Consider the following 20547-nt stretch of genomic DNA (forward strand, 5'->3'; position numbering starts at 1 on the left):
AGCCACCCTGTAAATGTCAAGAAATGGTAGCGCGCAATGAACAACAAAGTTAAATCCTTATGAAACGAGTTGCGCATCTTGCCAATTCGTAAAACAACATGTAAATGTCAAGAAATAGTAGCGCGCAATGGACAACAATCTTTAAACACCATAAAACGAATTGCACGTCTTGCCGATTCTTAAGCCACCATGCCAATGTCAAGAAATGGTAGCACGCAATGAATAACAAAGTCAAACCTTTATGAAACAAATCGCGCATCTTGCCTATTTGTAAACTACCATATAAATGTCAAGAAATGATAGCGCGCAAGTAATCTGTTACTCATTTAAGAATTAAACCAAGAACTGGAGCATGAACATCAGATGCGGATACCCATGAGTTACTTTCAGGACCATAACCTTTCCATGAGATTAAGTACCATAGATTACACCCTCTCAGTTTAGAATCCAACACTTTCTTGACTTCGTATTCTTCTTCCCCTTGTACTAGAACAGGAGCTGGATGAGGGTGGACCTTTTGGACTGCCTTTTTCAAGAGGGAAGTGTGGAACACTGGATGAATCCGTAAGGATCTGGGCAATTGTAGTTTATAGGTCACCGGATTGATTTGCTGAAGGACAGTATAAGGACCTATGAATTTGGGGTGAAACATGTGCTTCTTCTTGAAGTCTATATGTTTTGTGGAAAGCCACACTTTGTCACCTGGTTGATATTGCGGTCCCTCACAATGTTTTTTGTCATAATGCCTTTTATATTTTTGTTTGGCTTTTTCTAAATGCTGTTGAATCAGTTTCTGGGTTTGATGTAAATGCTGAATGGTTTCTTACACAGCTGGAGTAAGAGAACTTTCTTGAGGAATTGTGATGGGCAAGGTGTCAGGATGATAGCCAAATAAACCAAAAAAGGGAGTAACGCCAATAGAAGTGTGGAATGACTTATTGTAAGCTAACTCAGCTAACCAGAGCATGGATGTCCAAGAATGAAGTGCCTTTTCAGCGCAGACACGTAGGTATTGTTTCAAAGTCTGATTTAGTCTCTCCGTTTGACCATCTGTTTGAGGATGGTGACTAGTAGATAGCGCAAATGTCAATTGGAGTGTTTTACACCATGTCTTCCAGAAATTGGAGGAAAATTGTGACCCCCGATTGGAGAGGATAACCTTTGTCAGTCCATGATAACGAACCACTCTGTTCAGTAAAATAGTTGCCAATTCACTAGAAGTGGGCAATTTTTTACAGGCGATGAAATGTCCATATTTCGTGAGACTATTTACTACCACCAGAATTACTGAATGCTGTTGAACCACTGGGAGACCGGTAATAAGGTCTAAAGAAATGTGCTCCCCTGGACGACTTGGGGTTGGAAGTGGATGTAACAATCCTTTTGGTTTTGAATGACTTGTTCTAATGCGAGCACAAACTTCACAGTTATTTACCATTGCTTTTATATCTTTTGTTAGGGTAGGCCACCAAAAATAGCGTTGGATTAGTTCAAGAGTTTTAGGAGTACCTGGGTGACCTGCCATAGGTATAACATGCAACCAATGAAACACTATCTTGCGAAGTTTGGTAGTGGGTACGAACAAACGAGCGTCATGAAAGGGTAAACCTTGCTTGATTGACCTTTTTTGGATCTGCTTGGGCCCATGTTTGCCATTTTTCAACAGTGAAAGAATTGCGAATTTCTTCAAAGAAATCTTCAGTTTTTGTGATACATAGAACCTTGTCAGGAGCAATGATAGCTCTGGAGGCTTGAAATGCAGGCAATGTGGTAGACTCTTGATGGGACAAGGCGTCAGCCTTGCGATTATCTTTACCAGGCCGGAAGGTTACCACAAAATCAAATTCAGCAAAAAAAAGCATCCAGCGTAATTGCTGAGGGGTCAAAAGTCTGGCGGAACTCATGAATTGAAGATTAAGATGATCATTATATACTGTGACAGTATTTGGCACCCAACAAATGATGTCTCCATTCTTTAAAGGCGTCACGAATCGTCAGAAGCTCTTTTTCAGCAATGACATACTTCTGTTCGGCTTCGTTCAACTTCCGAGACATATAAGCTACAGGATGAAGTTGACCAGTGTCTTTATTTCGTTGTGATAAGACGGCTCCTATTGCTACATCTGAAGCATCAGCTTCCACTCTGAAAGGTTGATTTGCATCAGGATGAGTCAAGACTGGGGCAGTGGAGAAAGCTTCCTTCAAAGTCGAGAAGGCTTGATCAGCTTCTGGGGACCATACAAACTTTTCTTTCTTTCTTAGTAGCTTAGTGATTGGAGCCACTGTCTGGGAGAAATGATTTATGAATCTCCGGTAAAAATTTGCAAACCCCAGGAAACATTGTACATCACGAACAGTCTTTGGGGTGGGCCAATCAGATATAGCTTTTACTTTCTTTTCTGCCAACACCATACCTCGAGGGGTAAGAATAACCCCTAAAAACTCAACTGTGGTAACATGAAACTCACACTTGGTTAGTTTGCAATATAAATGGTGTTTTCGAAGGGCTGCAAGAATTTTCTTGACATGTTGAACATATTCGTTTTCATTGTCTGAGTAGATCAAAATGTCATCGATGTAGACTATGGCAAATATGTCGAGGTACTCTCTAAGAACGTCATTCAAGAAAAATGTAAATGCTGCTGGAGCATTACACAGACCAAAAGGCATGACGGTGTATTAAAAAAGGCCATATCTTATCTTGAACGCTGTTTTCCATTCGTCACCCTCTCTCATTCTGACCAAATGATAAGCACCTCGAAGGTCAAGCTTCGTGTAGATTTTTGCTCTCTTTACTCGTCCCAATAAGACCGGAATTAGGGGTAAAGGATACTTATTCTTGATGCTGACTTTGTTAAAACCCCTATAGTCGATGCAAGTTTGAAGTTCTCCATTAGCTTTTAGAATAAAAAACAAAGGCGAAGCTGCAGGAGACTTAGGGGGGCGAATAAAGCCATTCTCCAAAAACTGATCTAGGTATTTTCATAAATGTTGATTTTCATGTTCTGACAGGGCATATACACGACAGTTGGGAAGAATCGCACCTGGGGCTAGATCAATTTGACAGTCATAAGATCTATGAGGAGGTAGAGTCTCTGCTCCTTTCTCATCAAATACATCTTTGTAAGATGAATACTGTTTGGGCAGCTGACTTTCTTTCTCTGCGGCAGTAGCTATGTAAGAGTTGCAAATTTTTGGTACTTGAATCTTTTGAAGACATTGTTCGTTACATAGTGCAGATGAGAACGCGGCTTTTTTTTCTGCCCAATTGATCTCCGGATTGTGATGAGTTAACCATGGCAACCTGAGGATAATCCCATATTGGGGAGCATGGATCAAATCAAGGATGATTTTCTCTTTATGTTTCTTTCTTTGATTCTTATCTTCACAAATCATCGACAAGGGATAGTCTGAAGAGTTACCGGACCTCCAGTCAAGAGTTTTCCATTGACTGCCTGGATGATTTCTGGGGTCTTCTTTTCAATACATGGGATCCCCCATGCACGAACCAATTGGACATCAACAAAGTTCCCAGTACCCCCAGAATCGACTAGAGCTTTTTTGAAATAGATCTTTTTCTTGACCTGAACTCTTATTTCCAGTTTAAGATGTCTAGATTGTGAAGGGTCCACAGTGACACCCAAGAGCAACCCGTCTCTGCATCTTGGGTGTTTTCGTTTTCCAACTCGACTGGTGCATTGGCTGCGACCTTCTGAACTGGACCTTGCTTGTTCTTTGGTTTGATTGGACAATCTTTGGCAAAATGACCTTTTCGCCCACAATAAAGACATTGACCATTTTTTCTGCGAAGGTCCTTTTCATCTTTGGTCAAAGGTCTTCTGATGATTCCAATTTCCATCGGTTCCAACGTTCTTTCTTTCTGAGTTCTTGAGTCTCTGTCATCATGAACGCACCATGAATATTTTTCAATCTTTTTGCGCGTTCCTTTACAATCTGCTAAACGATGATCAAGTCTCAGGACAAGATTTATTAATTCTTGACAGTCTGTAGGTTGTGGGTCGATTTGCGCTAAGATATTTTTTAGTTCCTCTTTGAGTCCCTTGTACAACAAGACCGCTTGTTTTTCTTCAGGCCAGAATGTCTCGGCAACCAGCCGGTTAAAGTTGGTTAAATACGACACTAGGTCTTGATTACCTTTGCGTAAATCTAATAATTCACGATCTGCTGACTGTGTTACAGTTCTATGATAAAAAACTCTCTCAAATTCACAAACAAAATTTCTCCAGTTGTACAACAAGGGACTATTTTTACGCACAAGAGGAATTGCCCAAGTAGTTGCATCCCCAGACAGATATGATAACAAGAAAGCTACTTTGGACTGGGCATCGGGGAAAGTATTTGGTCTGCAGGTGAAGTGTAGTTCCACTTGAACCAGGAAAAATTGCACTTTCAAAGGGTCACCTGAGAAACGTTCTGTGGGAGCTAAAGGAATTGCAGAAGGAACATTTAGGGAAATCGGATTACTTCCAGAAGCCTGAGAAGAAGTACCTGGCCAAGACACACCTGTCGGACTTTGTTCCTTCTTCTCTACCTTATCTTGCAAGCTGACTCACTCTCTCTGCTAAGCTAGTTGTCAATTCTTTGGATGATACCACCTCTGCTTGGAGCTGAGTGATAGCCTTGACTAAGTCGTCTAGCGTGGACATGCTAAGAACATACACAAGCAAGGAGGATAATAATTCGTGGACTCACTATTCTGTCAGAGTCACCAGATCCTCGGGGTCTGTGCACGTTCCCAACACGTCCACCACTGAACAGCTCCAAGACTCTGATAGATAAATCACAGAGACTGAGAGAGTTCAAGTGGGGAAGAGGGGATTAGGAAGGGAACAGCTGGGAAGGAGACCTGTAGTAAGAAAAAGGTTAGAACACACAATATGAAAATGATATCTCCTGAAATCAATACTAGACTATGATTCTAAGCCTAGTCAATCTGAAAACATGAACAATCTAAGAGTTAAGTTTAAAATGACTAAGTTTCAAGATGGCCGGATACCTGTAAGGGAATCAAGATGAATTAAATGAAAACTTTCTTATTCAAGTACTTTCCTGTACATGAGAATCAGAAAAAACATTCTGAATACATTTTAAACCCGTCATATAAATCCTGTTTTGAGAATGTATACTAGGGCCATACAATATTGCATCTAGAAACTCTGGCCTTCTGTGTACTCTTAAAATGTTTCAACACAAATTGCGCAAATTGCAGATATATATATATATATATATATATAAATATATATATATATATATAGTAAACACCATAAAAGGATTGTGCACCATGAATAACACAATATGGATTCAGGAAACAAATCACATAGCTTGTCAACTCGAATATTACATAATAAATATCTTAGAATAGTGGCATATAATAAACAACATGAAATACACTCGAAGAGAGAATCGTGCGTCTTGCCGATTCGAGTGTCACCATGTAAAATACCAAGAAATGGTAGCACGCAATGAATATCAAAGTCAAATCATCATTAATCGAATCACGCGTCTTGCCGATTCGTAAAACACGATGCAAATGTCAAGAAATAACAGCTCACAATAAATAACAAGTTCAAAGTACAATGAAAAGAATTGCGCTTCTTTTGCCGATTCTTAAGCCACCATGTAAATGTCAAGAAATGGTAGCGCGCAATGAACAACAAAGTTAAATCCTCATGAAACGAGTTGCGCGTCTTGCCAATTCGTAAAACATCATGTAAATGTCAAGAAATAGTAGCGCGCAATGGACAGCAATGTTTAAACACCATAAAACGAATTGTGCGTCTTGACGATTCTTAAGCCACCATGCCAATGTCAAGAAATGGTAGCACGCAATGAATAACAAAGTCAAACCTTTATGAAACAAATCGCACGTCTTGCCTATTTGTAAACTACCATATAAATGTCAAGAAATGATAGCGCGCAAGTAATCTGTTACTCATTTAAGAATTAAACCAAGAATATGAAAATTCTCAATAACGGTGTCGGAACAGTCCAACCACCGTCTTACCGCCTGGAACAATGATCACCAACAAAGGATGAAGGGCAGAAGACTGTAAGATCCAAATAGGCCGCCGGGACAGGAGCTCAGGAAGAAGCTGCTGCTCTGCACTGGGACCTCTGAATATTGAGCACTGGGAGTTGGGCTGGCTCTCTTTTATAGAGTCTTGTCCCAGCCCAGAACCACGCCCAGGCATGTTGCAGGGAAAGTCTCTGGAAGGCCCTGGAAAGGGGCCACACCCTAACACACTCTGAAAACCTGCAGCAATACATTGAGAAGGAACAGTATTTGTAAGCATATTAAAAATAAGTTTTCAGGATTGAACTCTGCAATGCAAAAGGTTAAACCACAATATAGCAGCACAATGCATAAATTATGTTGTTTTGAGAGTGCTGGGTTTTTGCATTTTTGTCGCCAATAGAGCGCGTACTGCTCTGGTGTTGGCACAATGGCATGATCGGAAGGCTGTTCTGATTCAGTACCAACCAGGACAGAAGGTGTGGGTATTGGAGCATGTGGCACCAAGAGCACTCCAAGACAAATGGAGTGGACCCCATCTCATTGTTGAGAAAAAGGGTGAGGTCACCTATTTGGTAGACCTTGGCACTGCCAGGAGTCCCCTTAGGGTGATTCATGTCAACCACCTAAAACCCTACTATGACAGGGCTGATCTCACCCTGCTCATGGCAATAGATGAAGGACAGGAAGAAGAGAGTGACCCTCTCCCTGATCTCTTCTCCTCCACTGAAGAGGATGCTTTAGTGGAGGGAGTAGTTTTGACAGATTGTCTGACTGCAGAACAGAAAGACAACTGCATAAATCTCCTTGGACAATTTTCTGAACTCTTTTCAATTGTGCGAGGCACCACATCTTGGTGTGAACACACAATTGATACTGGAGACAGCATGCCTGTCAAAAGTAAAATCTACAGGCAGCCTGACCATGTCAGAGACTGCATAAAACAAGAGTTTCAGAAAATGCTTGATCTGGGAGTGGTTGAACCTTCTGAAAGCCCATGGGCGAGTCCTCTGGTGCTTGTACCAAAGCCTTACTCAAAAGATGGAAAAAGGGAGATGAGGTTTTGTGTAGACTACAGAGGTCTCAATCAGGTAACAAAAACTGATGCTCACCCTATACCTAGGGCAGATGAGCTCATAGATACACTGGCATCTGCCAAGTATCTAAGCACCATTAATTTGCAGATCAAATTGGCTGAGGATGCTAAACCTAAAACTGCATTTTCAACTATAGGAGGGCACTACCAATTTACAGTGATGCCCTTTGGGTTGAAAAATGCACCTGCCACTTTTAAAAAGTTGGTGAACACAGTTCTGCAAGGGTTGGAGGCTTTTAGTGCAGCATATCTAGATGATATAGCTGTCTTTAGCTCCACCTGGGATGAGCACCTGGTCCACCTTTGAAAGTTTTGGAGGCCCTGCAAAAGGCAGGCCTCACTATCAAGGCCTCAAAGTGCCAGATAGGGCAGGGAAAGGTGGTTTATCTGGGACACCTGGTAGGTGGATAACAGATTGCACCACTACAGGGGAAAATCCAAACAATCATGGATTGGGTTCCCCCTACAACACAGACCCAGATGAGAGCCTTCTTAGGCCTCACTGGGTATTACAGGAGATTCATTCAAAACTATGGCTCCATAGCAGCCTCTCTTAATGATCTCACTAGTAAGAAGATGCCTAAAAATGTATTGTGGACAGCTACCTGTCAGAAAGCTTTTGAGGAGCTCAAACAGGCCATGTGCTCTGCACCTGTCCTAAAAAGTCCATGTTACTCCAAGAAATTAATTGTTCAAACTGATGCATCTGAATTAGAGGTAGGGGCAGTCTTATCACAACTGAACTCTGAGGGCCAGGATCAACCAGTTGCTTTTATCAGCAGAAGGTTGACCCCTAGAGAAAAGAGTTGGTCTGCCATAGAGAGGGAGGCCTTTGCTGTGGTCTGGGCACTGAAGAAGTTGAGGTCATACCTGTTTGGCACGCACTTTATTGTTCAGACAGACCACAAACCTCTACTTTGGCTAAAACAAATGGAAGGTGAAAACCCTAAATTGTTGAGGTGGTCCATATCTCTACAGGAGATGGACTATACAGTGGAACATAGACCTGGAAGTACCCACTCCAATGCAGATGGACTCTCCAGATATTTCCACTTAGACAATGAAGACTCATCAGGTCATGGCTAGTCTTATTGTCCTTAGTTTGGGGGGGTTGTTAAGGAAAGTACCATCTTGCCTGGCATGTTACCCCCATATTTCACTATATGTATGTTGTTTTAGTCCATGTGTCACTGGGACCCTGCCAGGCAGGGCCCCAGCGCTCATAAGTATGTGCCCTGTATGTGTTCCCTGTGTGATGCCTAACTGTCTCACTGAGGCTCTGCTAACCAGAACCTCAGTGGTTATGCTCTCTCTTTACTTCCAAATTTGTCACTAACAGGCTAGTGACTAAATTTACCAAGTCACATTGGCATACTGGTACACCCATGTAATTCCCTAGTATATGGTACTGAGGTACCCAGGGAATTGGGGTTCCAGGAGATCTCTATGGGCTGCAGCATTTCTTTTGCCACCCATAGGGAGCTCTGACAATTCTTACACAGGCCTGCCACTACAGCCTGAGTGAAATAATGGCCACATTATTTCACAGCCATTTTACACTGCACATAAGTAACTTATAAGTCACCTATATGTCTAACCTTCACCTGGTGAAGGTTGGGTGCCAAGTTACTTAGTGTGTGGGCACCCTGGTACTAGCCAAGGTGCCCCCACATTGTTCAGGGCAATTTCCATGGACTTTGTGTGTGCGGGGACACCATTACACGCGTGCCCTACACATAGGGCAACACCTATGTGTAGCGTCACAATGGTAACTCCGAACATGGCCATGTAACATGTCTAAGATCATGGAATTGTCACCCCAATACCATTCTGGTATTAGGGAGACAATTCCATGATCCCCCGGGACTCTAGCACAGAACCGGGTACCGCCAAACTGCCTTTCCGGGGTTTCACTGCAGCTGCTGCTGCTGCCAACACCTCAGACAGGTTTCTGCCCCCCTGGGGTCCAGGCAGCCCTGGCCCAGGAAGGCAGAACAAAGGACTTCCTCAGAGAGAGGGTGTTACACCCTCTCCCTTTGGAACAGGTGAGAAAGGCTGGGGAGGAGTAGCCTCCCCCAGCCTTTGGAAATGCTTTGATGGGCACAGATGCTGCCCATCTTTGCATAAGCCAGTCTACACCGGTTCAGGGATCCCCCAGCCCTGCTCTGGTGTGAAACTGGACAAAGGGAAGGGGAGTGACCACTCCCCTGACCTGCACCTCCCAGGGGAGGTGCCCAGAGCTCCTCCAGTGTGCCCCAGACCTCTGCCATCTTGGATTCAGAGGTGTTGCTGGCACACTGGACTGCTCTGAGTGGCCAGTGCCAGCAGGTGACGTCAGAGACTCCTTCTGCCTCTCTTAGTAGCCAATCCTCCTTCCTAGGTAGCCAAACCTCCTTTTCTGGCTATTTAGGGACTCTGCTTTGGGGATCTCACCAGATAACGAATGCAAGAGCTCATCAGAGTTCCTCTGCATCTCCCTCTTCATCTTCTGCCAAAGGATCGACCGCTGACTGCTCAGGACGCCTGCAAAACCGCAACAAAGTAGCAAGACGACTACTAGTAACCTTGTATCGCTTCATCCTGCCAGCTTTCTCGACTGTTTCCAGGTGGTGCATGCTTTGGGGGTAGCCTGCCTCCTCTCTGCACCAGGAGCTCTGAAGAAATCTCCCGTGGGTCGACGGAATCTTCCCCCTGCAACCGCAGGCAACAAAAGACTGCATCACCGGTCCTCTGGGTCCCCTCTCAGCACGACGAGCGTGGTCTCTGGAACTCAGCAACCCTGTCCAAGTGGCTCCCACAGTCCATTGACTCTTCAGTCGAAGTCTGGTGGAGGTAAGTTGTTGCCTCCCCACGCTAGACTGCATTGCTGGGTACCGCGTGATTTGCAGCTGCTCCGGCTCCTGTGCACTCTTCCAGGATTTCCTTTGCGCACAGCCAAGCCTGGGTCCTTGACAATCCTTCCTGCAGTGCACAACCTTCTGAGTTGTCCTCCGGCGTTGTGGGACTCCCTTTTGTGACTTCGGATGGACTCCAGTTCACTCCTATTCCAGTGCATGTTCATGATCTTCTGCGGGTGCTGCCTGCTTCTGTGAGGGCTCCCTACGTTGCTGGGCACCCCCTCTGTCTCCTCTTCCAAGTGGCGACATCCTGATCCCTCCTGGGCCACAGCAGCACCCAAAAACCTTTACCGGGACCCTTGCAGCTAGCAAGGCTTGTTTGCTGTCTTTCTGCGTGGGTCCACCTCTGCAAGCTTCTTCCCGACGTGGGACATCCATCCTCCAAAGGGGAAGTTCCTAGTCCTCTTCGTTCTTGCAGAACACCAAGTTTCTTCCAACAGGTGGCAACTTCCTTGCACCCTCAGCTGGCATTTCCTGGGCTCCTGCCCACTCTCGACACTGTCGCGACTCTTGGACTTGGTCCCCTTCTCTTACAGGTACTCAGGTCTGGAAATCCACTGTTGTTGCATTGCTGGTGTTGTTCCTCTTGCAGAAACCCCATATCACGACTTCTGTGCTCTCTGGGGGTAGTAGGTACACTTTACACCTACCTTTCAGGGTCTTGGGGTGGGCTATTTTTCTAACCCTCACTGTTTTCTTACAGTCCCAGCGACCCTCTACAAGCTCACATAGGTTTGGGGTCCATTTGTGGTTCGCATTCCACTTTTGGAGTATATGGTTTGTGTTGCCCCTATACCTATGTGCTCCTATTGCAATATACTGTAACTTTACATTGCTTGCATTACTTCCTTTTGCTATTACCTGCATAATTTTGGTTTGTGTACATATATCTTGTGTATATAACTTATCCTCATACTGAGGGTACTCACTGAGATACTTTTGTTATATTGTCATAAAAATAAAGTACCTTTATTTTTAGCATATCTCTGTATTGTGTTTTCTTATGATATTGTGCATATGACACCAGTGGTATAGTAGGAGCTTTACATGTCTCCTAATTCAGCCTTAGCTGCTCTTCCATAGCTCCCTTCTATCAGCCTAAGCTGCTAAAAACACCTCTTCTACACTAATAAGGGATGACTGGACCTCGCACAGAGTGTAGGTACCCTTGGTACCCACTATAAGCCAGGCCAGCCTCCTACACCCAGAAAGGCCTTTGTGGATACCAAACCCAACACTAGAAACACCACACAATGCAGCCAGATTGAAATGCAGTGATTTAAAAGCAACAACAAGCAGGTCACACAGTGGCATCTCCATCCACTGCTTGCAGGACACCTTTACCAAAATTCAAGTGCGTAGGTTGATAATGTCTGATAAAAGTGGTTGCAGAAGCCCAGGTCCCAATGTTGGAAATTTCTTCCAAGGGAACACATTCAAAAGTAGCCCAAGAGGCAGAAAGACCTCCTAGTGGCATGGCAATCCAGCACCTCCATAAGCCATGGAAATCGTGTCCTTAATCCAGTGAATGAGAGTCAATTTATAGGCCGCCTTCCCACGACCTGCAACACCAGAAGACACAAAAAGCCTATCAGATGTGCTAAACTGTGCAATTCTGGCAACATATTCAGATAAGACACGCTTAACATCCAGTGTGAACAACAATTGCTCCTCAGGAGAAGAAGGAGAATGTCAGTGACAAGGTGGGATAGGTTTGTGGGAAGAATGGAATCAGGGAGCCACCTGAGAAAGTAACCTTGGATACGAAAAACGCAGAAATGGAGGGGAAAAACCCAGAACAGATAATTCCTACAACCGTCTAGCAGAAGTCACAGCTAACAGAAATGCAACCTTAAACAAAAAAAACTTGAGATCCACAGAGAACAGCGGCTTAAAAGGTGCAGACTGAAGAGCATGAAGATAGCTCTCAGGAATGTACAGAAAATGTCACCAAAGGTGCTGAGAGGAAGAAACAGTGAAACAGCCTGGATACCAAAGATTTAGAAGATGCAGACATAGAGACAAGGTCAAGAAATGCCCGGATACCAGTCCATTGACCTTTCAGGGTGGATAGTGTGTAAGCCTTCTCAACCCCATCCATAAAAAATTATAAGATAGCATAAACCTGGCAGGTAACAGAAGAAAGATCATGAAGAGAACACCAAAAAATGTAATTAGTCCAATGCTTAGCATAAGAGGATAGTGTAGACTTCCTACGTGAATCTTACTGGAAGACCATGATCGGGCAGTCCTTGACTCAGCAAAGTCCTCCATTCAACAGCCAGACCACAAGTGTTAAGGGAACAGGCAGGCGTGGCCCCAGGAACTTCAAGCGAGAGGAAACATTCAACAGAATCAAAGGGAACCAGGACCTCCAAGGCCAAAAGGGGAGCACTGCTACCACTCGTGCCCTGTCCAGCTAAACCTTCATTAGAAAGGGTTGTATGGGATGAAAGGGGGGGAACCCATAGAGAAGCCCCTGAGGCCACTGGATCAACAAGGAGTCCACTCCCCAAGCCCTCTCTTCTGGGCTCCTGGAACAGAACAGGGGCAGGAGTGAGTTTGTCCTGTAAGTAAACAGATCCAGCTGTGGACTTCTAAACCACCTGCAAATCCAGCAAAACACCCGAGGGCAGAGTCTTAGGTTTAGGGATGATGGAAACCTCCGACTCAAAGAGTCCACCACAACATTGTCCACCCCCTAATATGTTGAGCATGGATTGATTGAAGAAGACTCCCTGCCCAATGAGGAATTGAACATGCCACTTGATTGAGTGACTGACTGTGAGTACTGCCCTGATGACTGATGGAGGCAGCAGTCACTGTGTTGTCAGAGCAAATCAACACATTGCATACCAACAGATGTGTCTGGAAATGGTGTAGGGCTCACTCACTGCCGACAATTCCCTCCAACTGGATATGCTGTTTAAGAGATCCAATGTTATGCAAAGATTTATATTTATTTGTACACAGTGTAAGTAACATGTCTCTCCTTGTTTAGGGGGTGAGGGGAAGGGGTAGGACAAGTTAATTAATTGTAATGTTATTTTGTTTTTAAGATCAATAATTATATATAAATTAGATATATTTTTTCACTAAAAAACAACAGTTAAAGTAACAATATAGTTAGGTGTCGAAGTGAGACGTGGTAACATTAAAAAATACAAAAACAAAAGATAAAAAGGAATTGAGAATGAGTAATAAAAAAAATAAACTTCCCTTTGCATATAAGTGTATGTACCTTACTTCTAGATCCTGGAATGGCGGAGATATGAAATGATTTAGTTGATTTACATATGAATCTGTTGTGCAGTCTCCAGTATTCAAAAGTAAAACTTGTGAACACAAAGACTTCTTCTGACGCCCCCTATTGAAGGCAAAGCTGCTGGCGGGTGCATCCCACAAGTGGGAAAACTAGCCAAATAAAGTATTCCTGAGAAGTACTCTTTGGGCCATCATTTAACCACGTGTGCAGTTTCTTTGAGTAGAAGGAACTTGCACTGTAATTCTGCCACTTTTGCCTAGAGCTAAGGAAAATAGGAAGGCGGCAATTGAGCATCTCAAGCAGTATCATGGGTCCGATTCCCTTTAGCAGCCCACCACTGGTGCCAAAGTGCCTTCAGATTAGGCAAAGGCGTCCTCTTCCTATTCGGCTATTACTCTCGGAAGAGATAAGCCAAGGCATTATAGTCTTCCCAATTAGACATACAGCTGAGCCTTAGCTTTATACCTAGTAAGCCCAACCAATCCTGATGTTGAAATCAAAAACTTCAACAGCTGAACCTGCTTTAACATCAACTGCCTCTTCAGCACCATCACAAGAACCTTCACCAATTCAGTTTTCCATTCCTTTCCAAGAAATTGCATTTGCGAAAGATGATGCTGAACTAGGAAAGAAGTTGTCCTTCTTCCATTTCTGCCTAGAAACGCTGATATCTGAAGATAGCGTGTAGTGGTCAGGATGACTGATGACCTGCTGCAGGGTTGTCCTGAGTACATCTGACTACCAAGGTCATATATGTGAAAATTTGGAGCTAGTTTATCCTTCCCTTTGTGGATCAAAACTCTGATTATCATCTGGAGGATGGTGGACGGGCACTATCTTCCATAGTATTCTCCACCGCCATCATGCAGTTATCATGCTGGTCAGATCACTGTGCATATTCTACCTGATGGCAATGTTTTGGAAAGAATTCCATATCAGATTTTTGGGCCAAACAATGTGCACCCGCTCAGAGCAGGCGTTAAAATGACGCACCCGTTTAACTCAGTGGGCCTCCTTGCAATTTGCTAAACTAGCCTGAAAACGTTTGACGCTATTGTTCTAACTACCACCATGGTGCGCCATATCTTAAATACAGCGCACACATGGTGGAATTGTGGGGGCCCAAGAAAAGTGGAGCTGCGTTGGATGCAGCGCTACTTTTCATAAATTCAGCCCTTAATGTCCATGTAGTTTTGATTTCCATATAGTTATGCAAGCTCCTGAGTATAGGAGTCCTAATAGAAACTGCATAGTGTGTGCGACCAAGGTGTATAATAGCTGAGGCATAGTGGAAGTCCTCAAGAATTTGTCTGACAATTTTAGGATAGACTTTGATCTTGCTAGTATGTAAATTAGCTGACCCAAATGTTTCTTCCAGGGTTCACAAAGGGATTGCTGGTAGATATAAATATTTGTGCTTCTGCATATTTCTCCTCTGAGAGTGTGGAGCAACCCACAATAGCAAATCCCACCCAATGGGTGGGAAGTGAGATTCTCAAGCCGCTTTCTGACTTCTTTCCACCCTGGAAATGGTAGGAGATTGACCCCATCCAAAGTCTTGAATAAGTCGACTTCCTGGATGGGAAGGGGAATGGATCTTCCCAGGGGTCTAGGGCTGAAGAGCTTTCCCCATAGGAAAACATGCTTCCTCCACAGAGAAATGGTGTATTTGCGCAGAAGGCGTCCGTTTTTCACTATGAAGAACCCTGTACAAGTGGATTGAGAGCCTCTTTGAAAAGACAACAGATAATCCCAAAAGTACACCTACAGCACACAGTGCAAGCTTACTTCTGTAAATATCGCTGCTAAGTGTAGACCGTGTTCCGGTGGAAATGGAAATCTCTGCCAGTATGTGTAGCTTTATTTGAGTGACTCGGGCCCAAGATGCTTAGCTTTGGATAGTTATCCAATAATTCAGAAGGAAGCAATGTCTCCTGTTGTTTGTGGCATTTTCCGAATTCCCTGCCAAGCGAGACAGTAACACACACACTAATATCTGGGAAATGCCCTGAAGGCAGTTACTGCACGGAACAAGTATTTGGAAGAGACAACTAGGTCTGCGCGATGCATCATATAAATGGAGAACAGAGAAGGAAAAATACCAGCAAAGCCATGTATGAAGTGATCTGAATGTGAGGCTTGTAGATATTTCTTTCAAGTTTAAAGTATTACAATGCAAAGTTTGGTGGACACTATTAAAAGACGCCTCTTAAGATGGCAGCGTACTAAGGGGCGAATTGAAAATGACACAAAAATTCAGTGGGGGATAATGTCTGCATTTCTTGTACTTTTACTGGAGGATTCTCCACCAGGTGACCTTCAACTGCTGTGCTCTGGGTAGTTCTACGGAAAGTCCTTGAATAGAAATTTCAAGTAGCACGTGTGTGCGTGTATTTGTGTGTTTGTGAGTGTGCATGTGTGTGTGTTTGTGTATTTGTGTGTGCGTGCTTGTGAGTGTGCGTGTGTGTTTGTGTGTATTTGTGTGAGTGGGTGTGTATATGTGTGTGCTTGTGTGTGAATTTGTGTGTACGTGTGTATGTGTGCGTGTGCGTGTGTGCTTGTGAGTGTGCATGTGTGTTTGTGTGTATTTGTGTGTGGAGGTGTTTATATGTGTGTGTTTGTGTGTGTATATGTGTGTGTGTGTGTGTGTGTATTTGTGTGTACATGTGTATGTGTTGTGTGTCTGTGTTAGGGTGTGAGCATGTGTGTGTGTTTGTGTATTTGTGTGTGTGTGCTTGTGAGTGTGTGTGTGTGTGTCTGTGTGTATTTGTGTGAGTGGGTGTGTATATGTGTGTATTTGTGTGTGTATTTGTGTGTACGTGTGTTTAAGTGTGTATGTGTGTGTGCTTGTGAGTGTGTATTTGTGAGTGGAGGTGTGCATATGTGTGTGCTTGTGTGTGTATTTGTGTGTGCATGTGTATGTGTTGTGTGTGTGTGTTTGTGCGTGCATGCGTGTATGTGTTTGTGTGTATTTGTGTGTGGAGGTGTATATAAGTGTATGTGTTGTGTGTGAGTTTGTGTGTGTGGGTGTGTTTGTGCGTGCATGTGTGAATGTGTTTGTGTTTGGGGGTGTGCATGTACTTGCATGCATACCTCTCAACTCAGACGATGAGAGAGAGAGAGAGAGAGACTGTGGCCCTCATTCCAACCCTGGCGGTCATAGACCGCCATGGTGGCGAATGACGGAAGCACCGCCAACAGGCTGGCGGTGCTTCATTCGTCATTCCGACCGCGGCGGTACAGCCGCGGTCGCCAAGCCGGGTCCGGCGGTTTCCCGCCGGATTAACCCCGGCTGGGAGAATCCTCCATGGCGGCGCTGCAAGCAGCGCCGCCATGGGGATTCTGACCCCCTTCCCGCCAGCCTGTTTCTGGCGGTTTTCACCGCCAGGAACAGGATGGCGGGAACGGGTGTCCTGGGGGCCCCTGCACTGCCCATGCCACTGGCATGGGCAGTGCAGGGGCCCCCTAACAGGGCCCCATGAAGCTTTTCACTCTCTGCTTAGCAGAGAGTGAAAAGCGCGACGGGTGCAACTGCACCCGTCGCACACCTGCAACATCGCCGGCTCCATTCGGAGCCGGCTTCTGTGTTGCAGGCAGCCTTCCCGCTGGGCCGGCGGGCGCTAACAATGTTAGCGCCCGCCGGCCCAGCGGGAAGGTCGGAATGGCCCCAGCAGTCTTTCGACCGCGGAGCGGCCATATGGCGGTTCCCGCCCGGCGGGCGGCGACCGCCGCCCGCCTCTGTTGGAATGAGGGCCTGTGTGTGTGAGATACTGATATAAATGTTCCAAGTGCAAATAATTGGAAAGCAATGTGCTGATGGTGGTGTGAATAACCCTATCACTATACAATTTTTGTCACTTTTGTTGCAACCATATCGCAGGATGACTGTCACAGTTAATGTAAATGTATTACACAGCAACAACCACAGCACTCCAGTGCTTCCCACAGACTGTACCTTGTCACACTTCACTAAATACGTACAAGTCCACACTTAGAAGAAGAGATACAGAATAGGTCTCCTGATGTGTGACAACAGGTCCTGGTATTTGAGGATCAGCTAATCTACCTGAAACACAAAGCAGAACACAAGCGTTGAAGGGAGAAACAGATGGATGTTGCAGAGATGCGCCACACCAGGAGGCGTCATTTACCACGTGTGACCCTTGCAGAGGTAAGTATTTCACAGCTTGGACTCCAGCTGAGGTCGCCTCCCAGATATATTCCATTTATTTATTCCATCAATTAATTAAAACCATACCACAAGGATCGTAAATAACAATAAACATATCATTAGGATAGTGAGAGGCTCCACTGAGCTCAGACATCCTCCAGTTGCATCTATGAACTAGATAAACTGTTTATGAATCCGGGTCCCTTGCCAAGTTAAAAGCAAAGGTACGAAGATTGTAGACTGCAGGGGCTATAGGGAGCAAGGCTGCCTAAGTGCTTTAACATAACTCCTCATTCAAGGCGCTCAGCTCCAGACCCCATTGCCAGTACTTGTAGGAAACCATCACGAAATCTAATGAATGTGCAATTCAAGCTGGGGTCGTCAGGGCTGTGGCCTAGCTGCAGGTTCTTATCCCTCTTGCATAACATCCTGTCCTCAACAGAGTTCTTCATAGATCCATTACATCTGGACACATAGTAAGTGGAGTAGAACCTCTTTCACTGTCACGCATTGGTGACAGGCAGATCCCTCTTCTGCTTTCCATGATGGTTGTTCCACCAGGGAGGGAATCACACCAAGGAGGAGGAGGAGACATTTCTGCTTCATGTGAGCTGTGTATGTTTGGCTGAAAAGCTGGTTTGAGCTGCTTGCAGTTGTCGGCTAACATCCACGCATGGGATCTCCTTGTCAGGCCTAATTTACCCTCAATCACAGATTTTTTCTGTACTCTTGCATTTAGAGCCCTTTTGAAAGTCTGGTATGGTAGTGACTGGTCCCATAACACATGCCCTGGAGTGGTACCATGGAACTATCAGACAAAAATTTGAATGACAACATTGAGGGGGTGGTTATCACAGACCAGAGTATTTTTTAATGAGTTGTCACAGATGCACCTCAGCCTATAACAGCGGTTGATAAAAGCACTCCGCCTCACAGTCCTTTGTCATGTCTGGCCAGATTCATGGTAATTCTGTGCTGGGGAAGCATATTTTGGAATCTTGAAAACTCTTCTGAGAGCCTTCATAAGTAACCCATCCGTGGTGGCTGTATCTAAGCCTAGAAGCACCTCACTCCCGTAGCTGACTGACAGAAGACATTTTGCTTTAGAAAATCTGTATATAACTACTACTTTTTCTTTCTATATTTGTTTGCATATAGAGCAAATACTAATGACTATTTTCTTTGTTAATATATCAAATAGTTGTCTCGCGAATCCCAACGCTTCCTTTTCTTATGTATGTACGATGCTCTTCTTCATTCTATTTGTAATACATTTAATAACAATCTAAGTTTACCTTTTTCTTTATCCATTTTCACATACATGATTGCAGTTTCAAATAACAAACATATCTTAATTTCCAATCTTTTTAATGTATTTCTTCTTCTTTATTGTAATTTCTATTAATAAATATATTAGAAAAAAATGAATTAACACAAACCAAAATATAAAACACTACGGACAAACAGTGTTCCCAACCCCACCTAAGACAAAACAACTAATTCTAATCTCACCAATACCTCATTCACACCCTCACACATCCAGACTCAAACTTCATACGATAAAATCAGTACAATAAAAAGTCCATAGACTAATACAAAACCCTTCTACAGTTTACTATACGGGTAACAATCAAGTCCTATATATAGAGCATACAAAATCAACTATTCCAGACAACAATTAATGAATTCTTCCTTTCCAATCATGATATAAAAAAAAATGTTCTGAATGTAACAAAAAAGATTAGTTGTACAAGATTTTGGCACACAGTGCCTACACGCGTTTCGGTGTCACTCTCATTGGGGGGCCACCTTCATCAGGGTGGTTCCAATTTTACAGTTCGTTAAGGGGGGAAATGTCGCAAACGCCATTCTTTATGAATGAGGCCACATCTTAATTTTTTTTCAAAAACAAATAAGAACATCTACCTTCTTCATCTGTCACGACTCCCAGGTATTCCAGTGGGTGCTCGTTCAGGAAACACATTCCCTTCTTTGTGCGTCATATGATGGACCGAACCTTTGACTTATTCCTGTCGCTGTAGGCGGATGTTTGTAGAGCGCCAGAAGAAAACATCACCTCCATGCAGAAGGTGGTTTAAGGTAAAGGGGCTCAAGCGTGGGGAGTGGCTCTTGGTCGTATTAAGTGGCTTTGTCAGGTCAGATAAGAAAAGGTTGGAAAACGCTGGAACCAACACACACCCTTGTTAAAGGTCCTGGTTTGTAGGAATCTTCCTGGATAGGTGAGACCCATCTCCTATTTTAATTCTGGTCCAGGTATTTGTATAAAGAATATACCAACAAGTTAAAGTGAGCTTCTGGTGTGGGGCCATATCAACACAGAGCTTAACTGGGAACAAAAAGCAGCTCTGTAAACAACTAAATATCTGTCATAAATAGGCAGATAGCAAGCCCACTCATCCCCAATGGGTTGGTGAGGTCCTTCACCCAAGAAATGATCTCAAATGATTGCCAGAATTGTGAACTTTACAGAATATTATTCCATACACATGTGCCAATGTGATGTTCTACTACTGTGAACAATGTATATTGACCTACAAAAACATACCTTTCATCAAACTCAAAAGTAGGTGTGGTTTGAATAATGTGATGCATTGCTTTGACCTCTAAGTCCCGCCTGCTAGTGACAAACCTTCTCCCCCATGTGGCCAGGAAGTGATGTCACCTGAGAATCTGGACCCTATAGTTCTGCCCCAGAAATGAAGTTATCAATCGCCCATGAGCCAAAAATTATACCGCCCCATGCACCACGCTGCCCACTCCAGTAGTGATGTAATTTCCAGCCCACGTGATTGAGAAGCAACATCTCCCATGACCCCTGACCCAAAGGTCACACTGCCATTACCCGTGGCTCCTGACCCTGAAGTCCCACCCTAGAAGTGACAGTTTCTTTTGGGCTTGACCAGGAAGTAATGCCCCTGAAATTACATCACCCTCCATCATACAACCACAGGAAGTGACATAGCTGGTGACTATCAGGACTCCTAAAATCCCAAACTAATTCTCCTCATTAACATTAACCCACCCTGTAATGTATGAATCAGAAATGAGCTCAGGCCTTTTCCT

Source organism: Pleurodeles waltl, chromosome 5 (genome assembly GCF_031143425.1).
Source record: "Pleurodeles waltl isolate 20211129_DDA chromosome 5, aPleWal1.hap1.20221129, whole genome shotgun sequence".
Lineage (NCBI taxonomy): Eukaryota > Metazoa > Chordata > Amphibia > Caudata > Salamandridae > Pleurodeles > Pleurodeles waltl.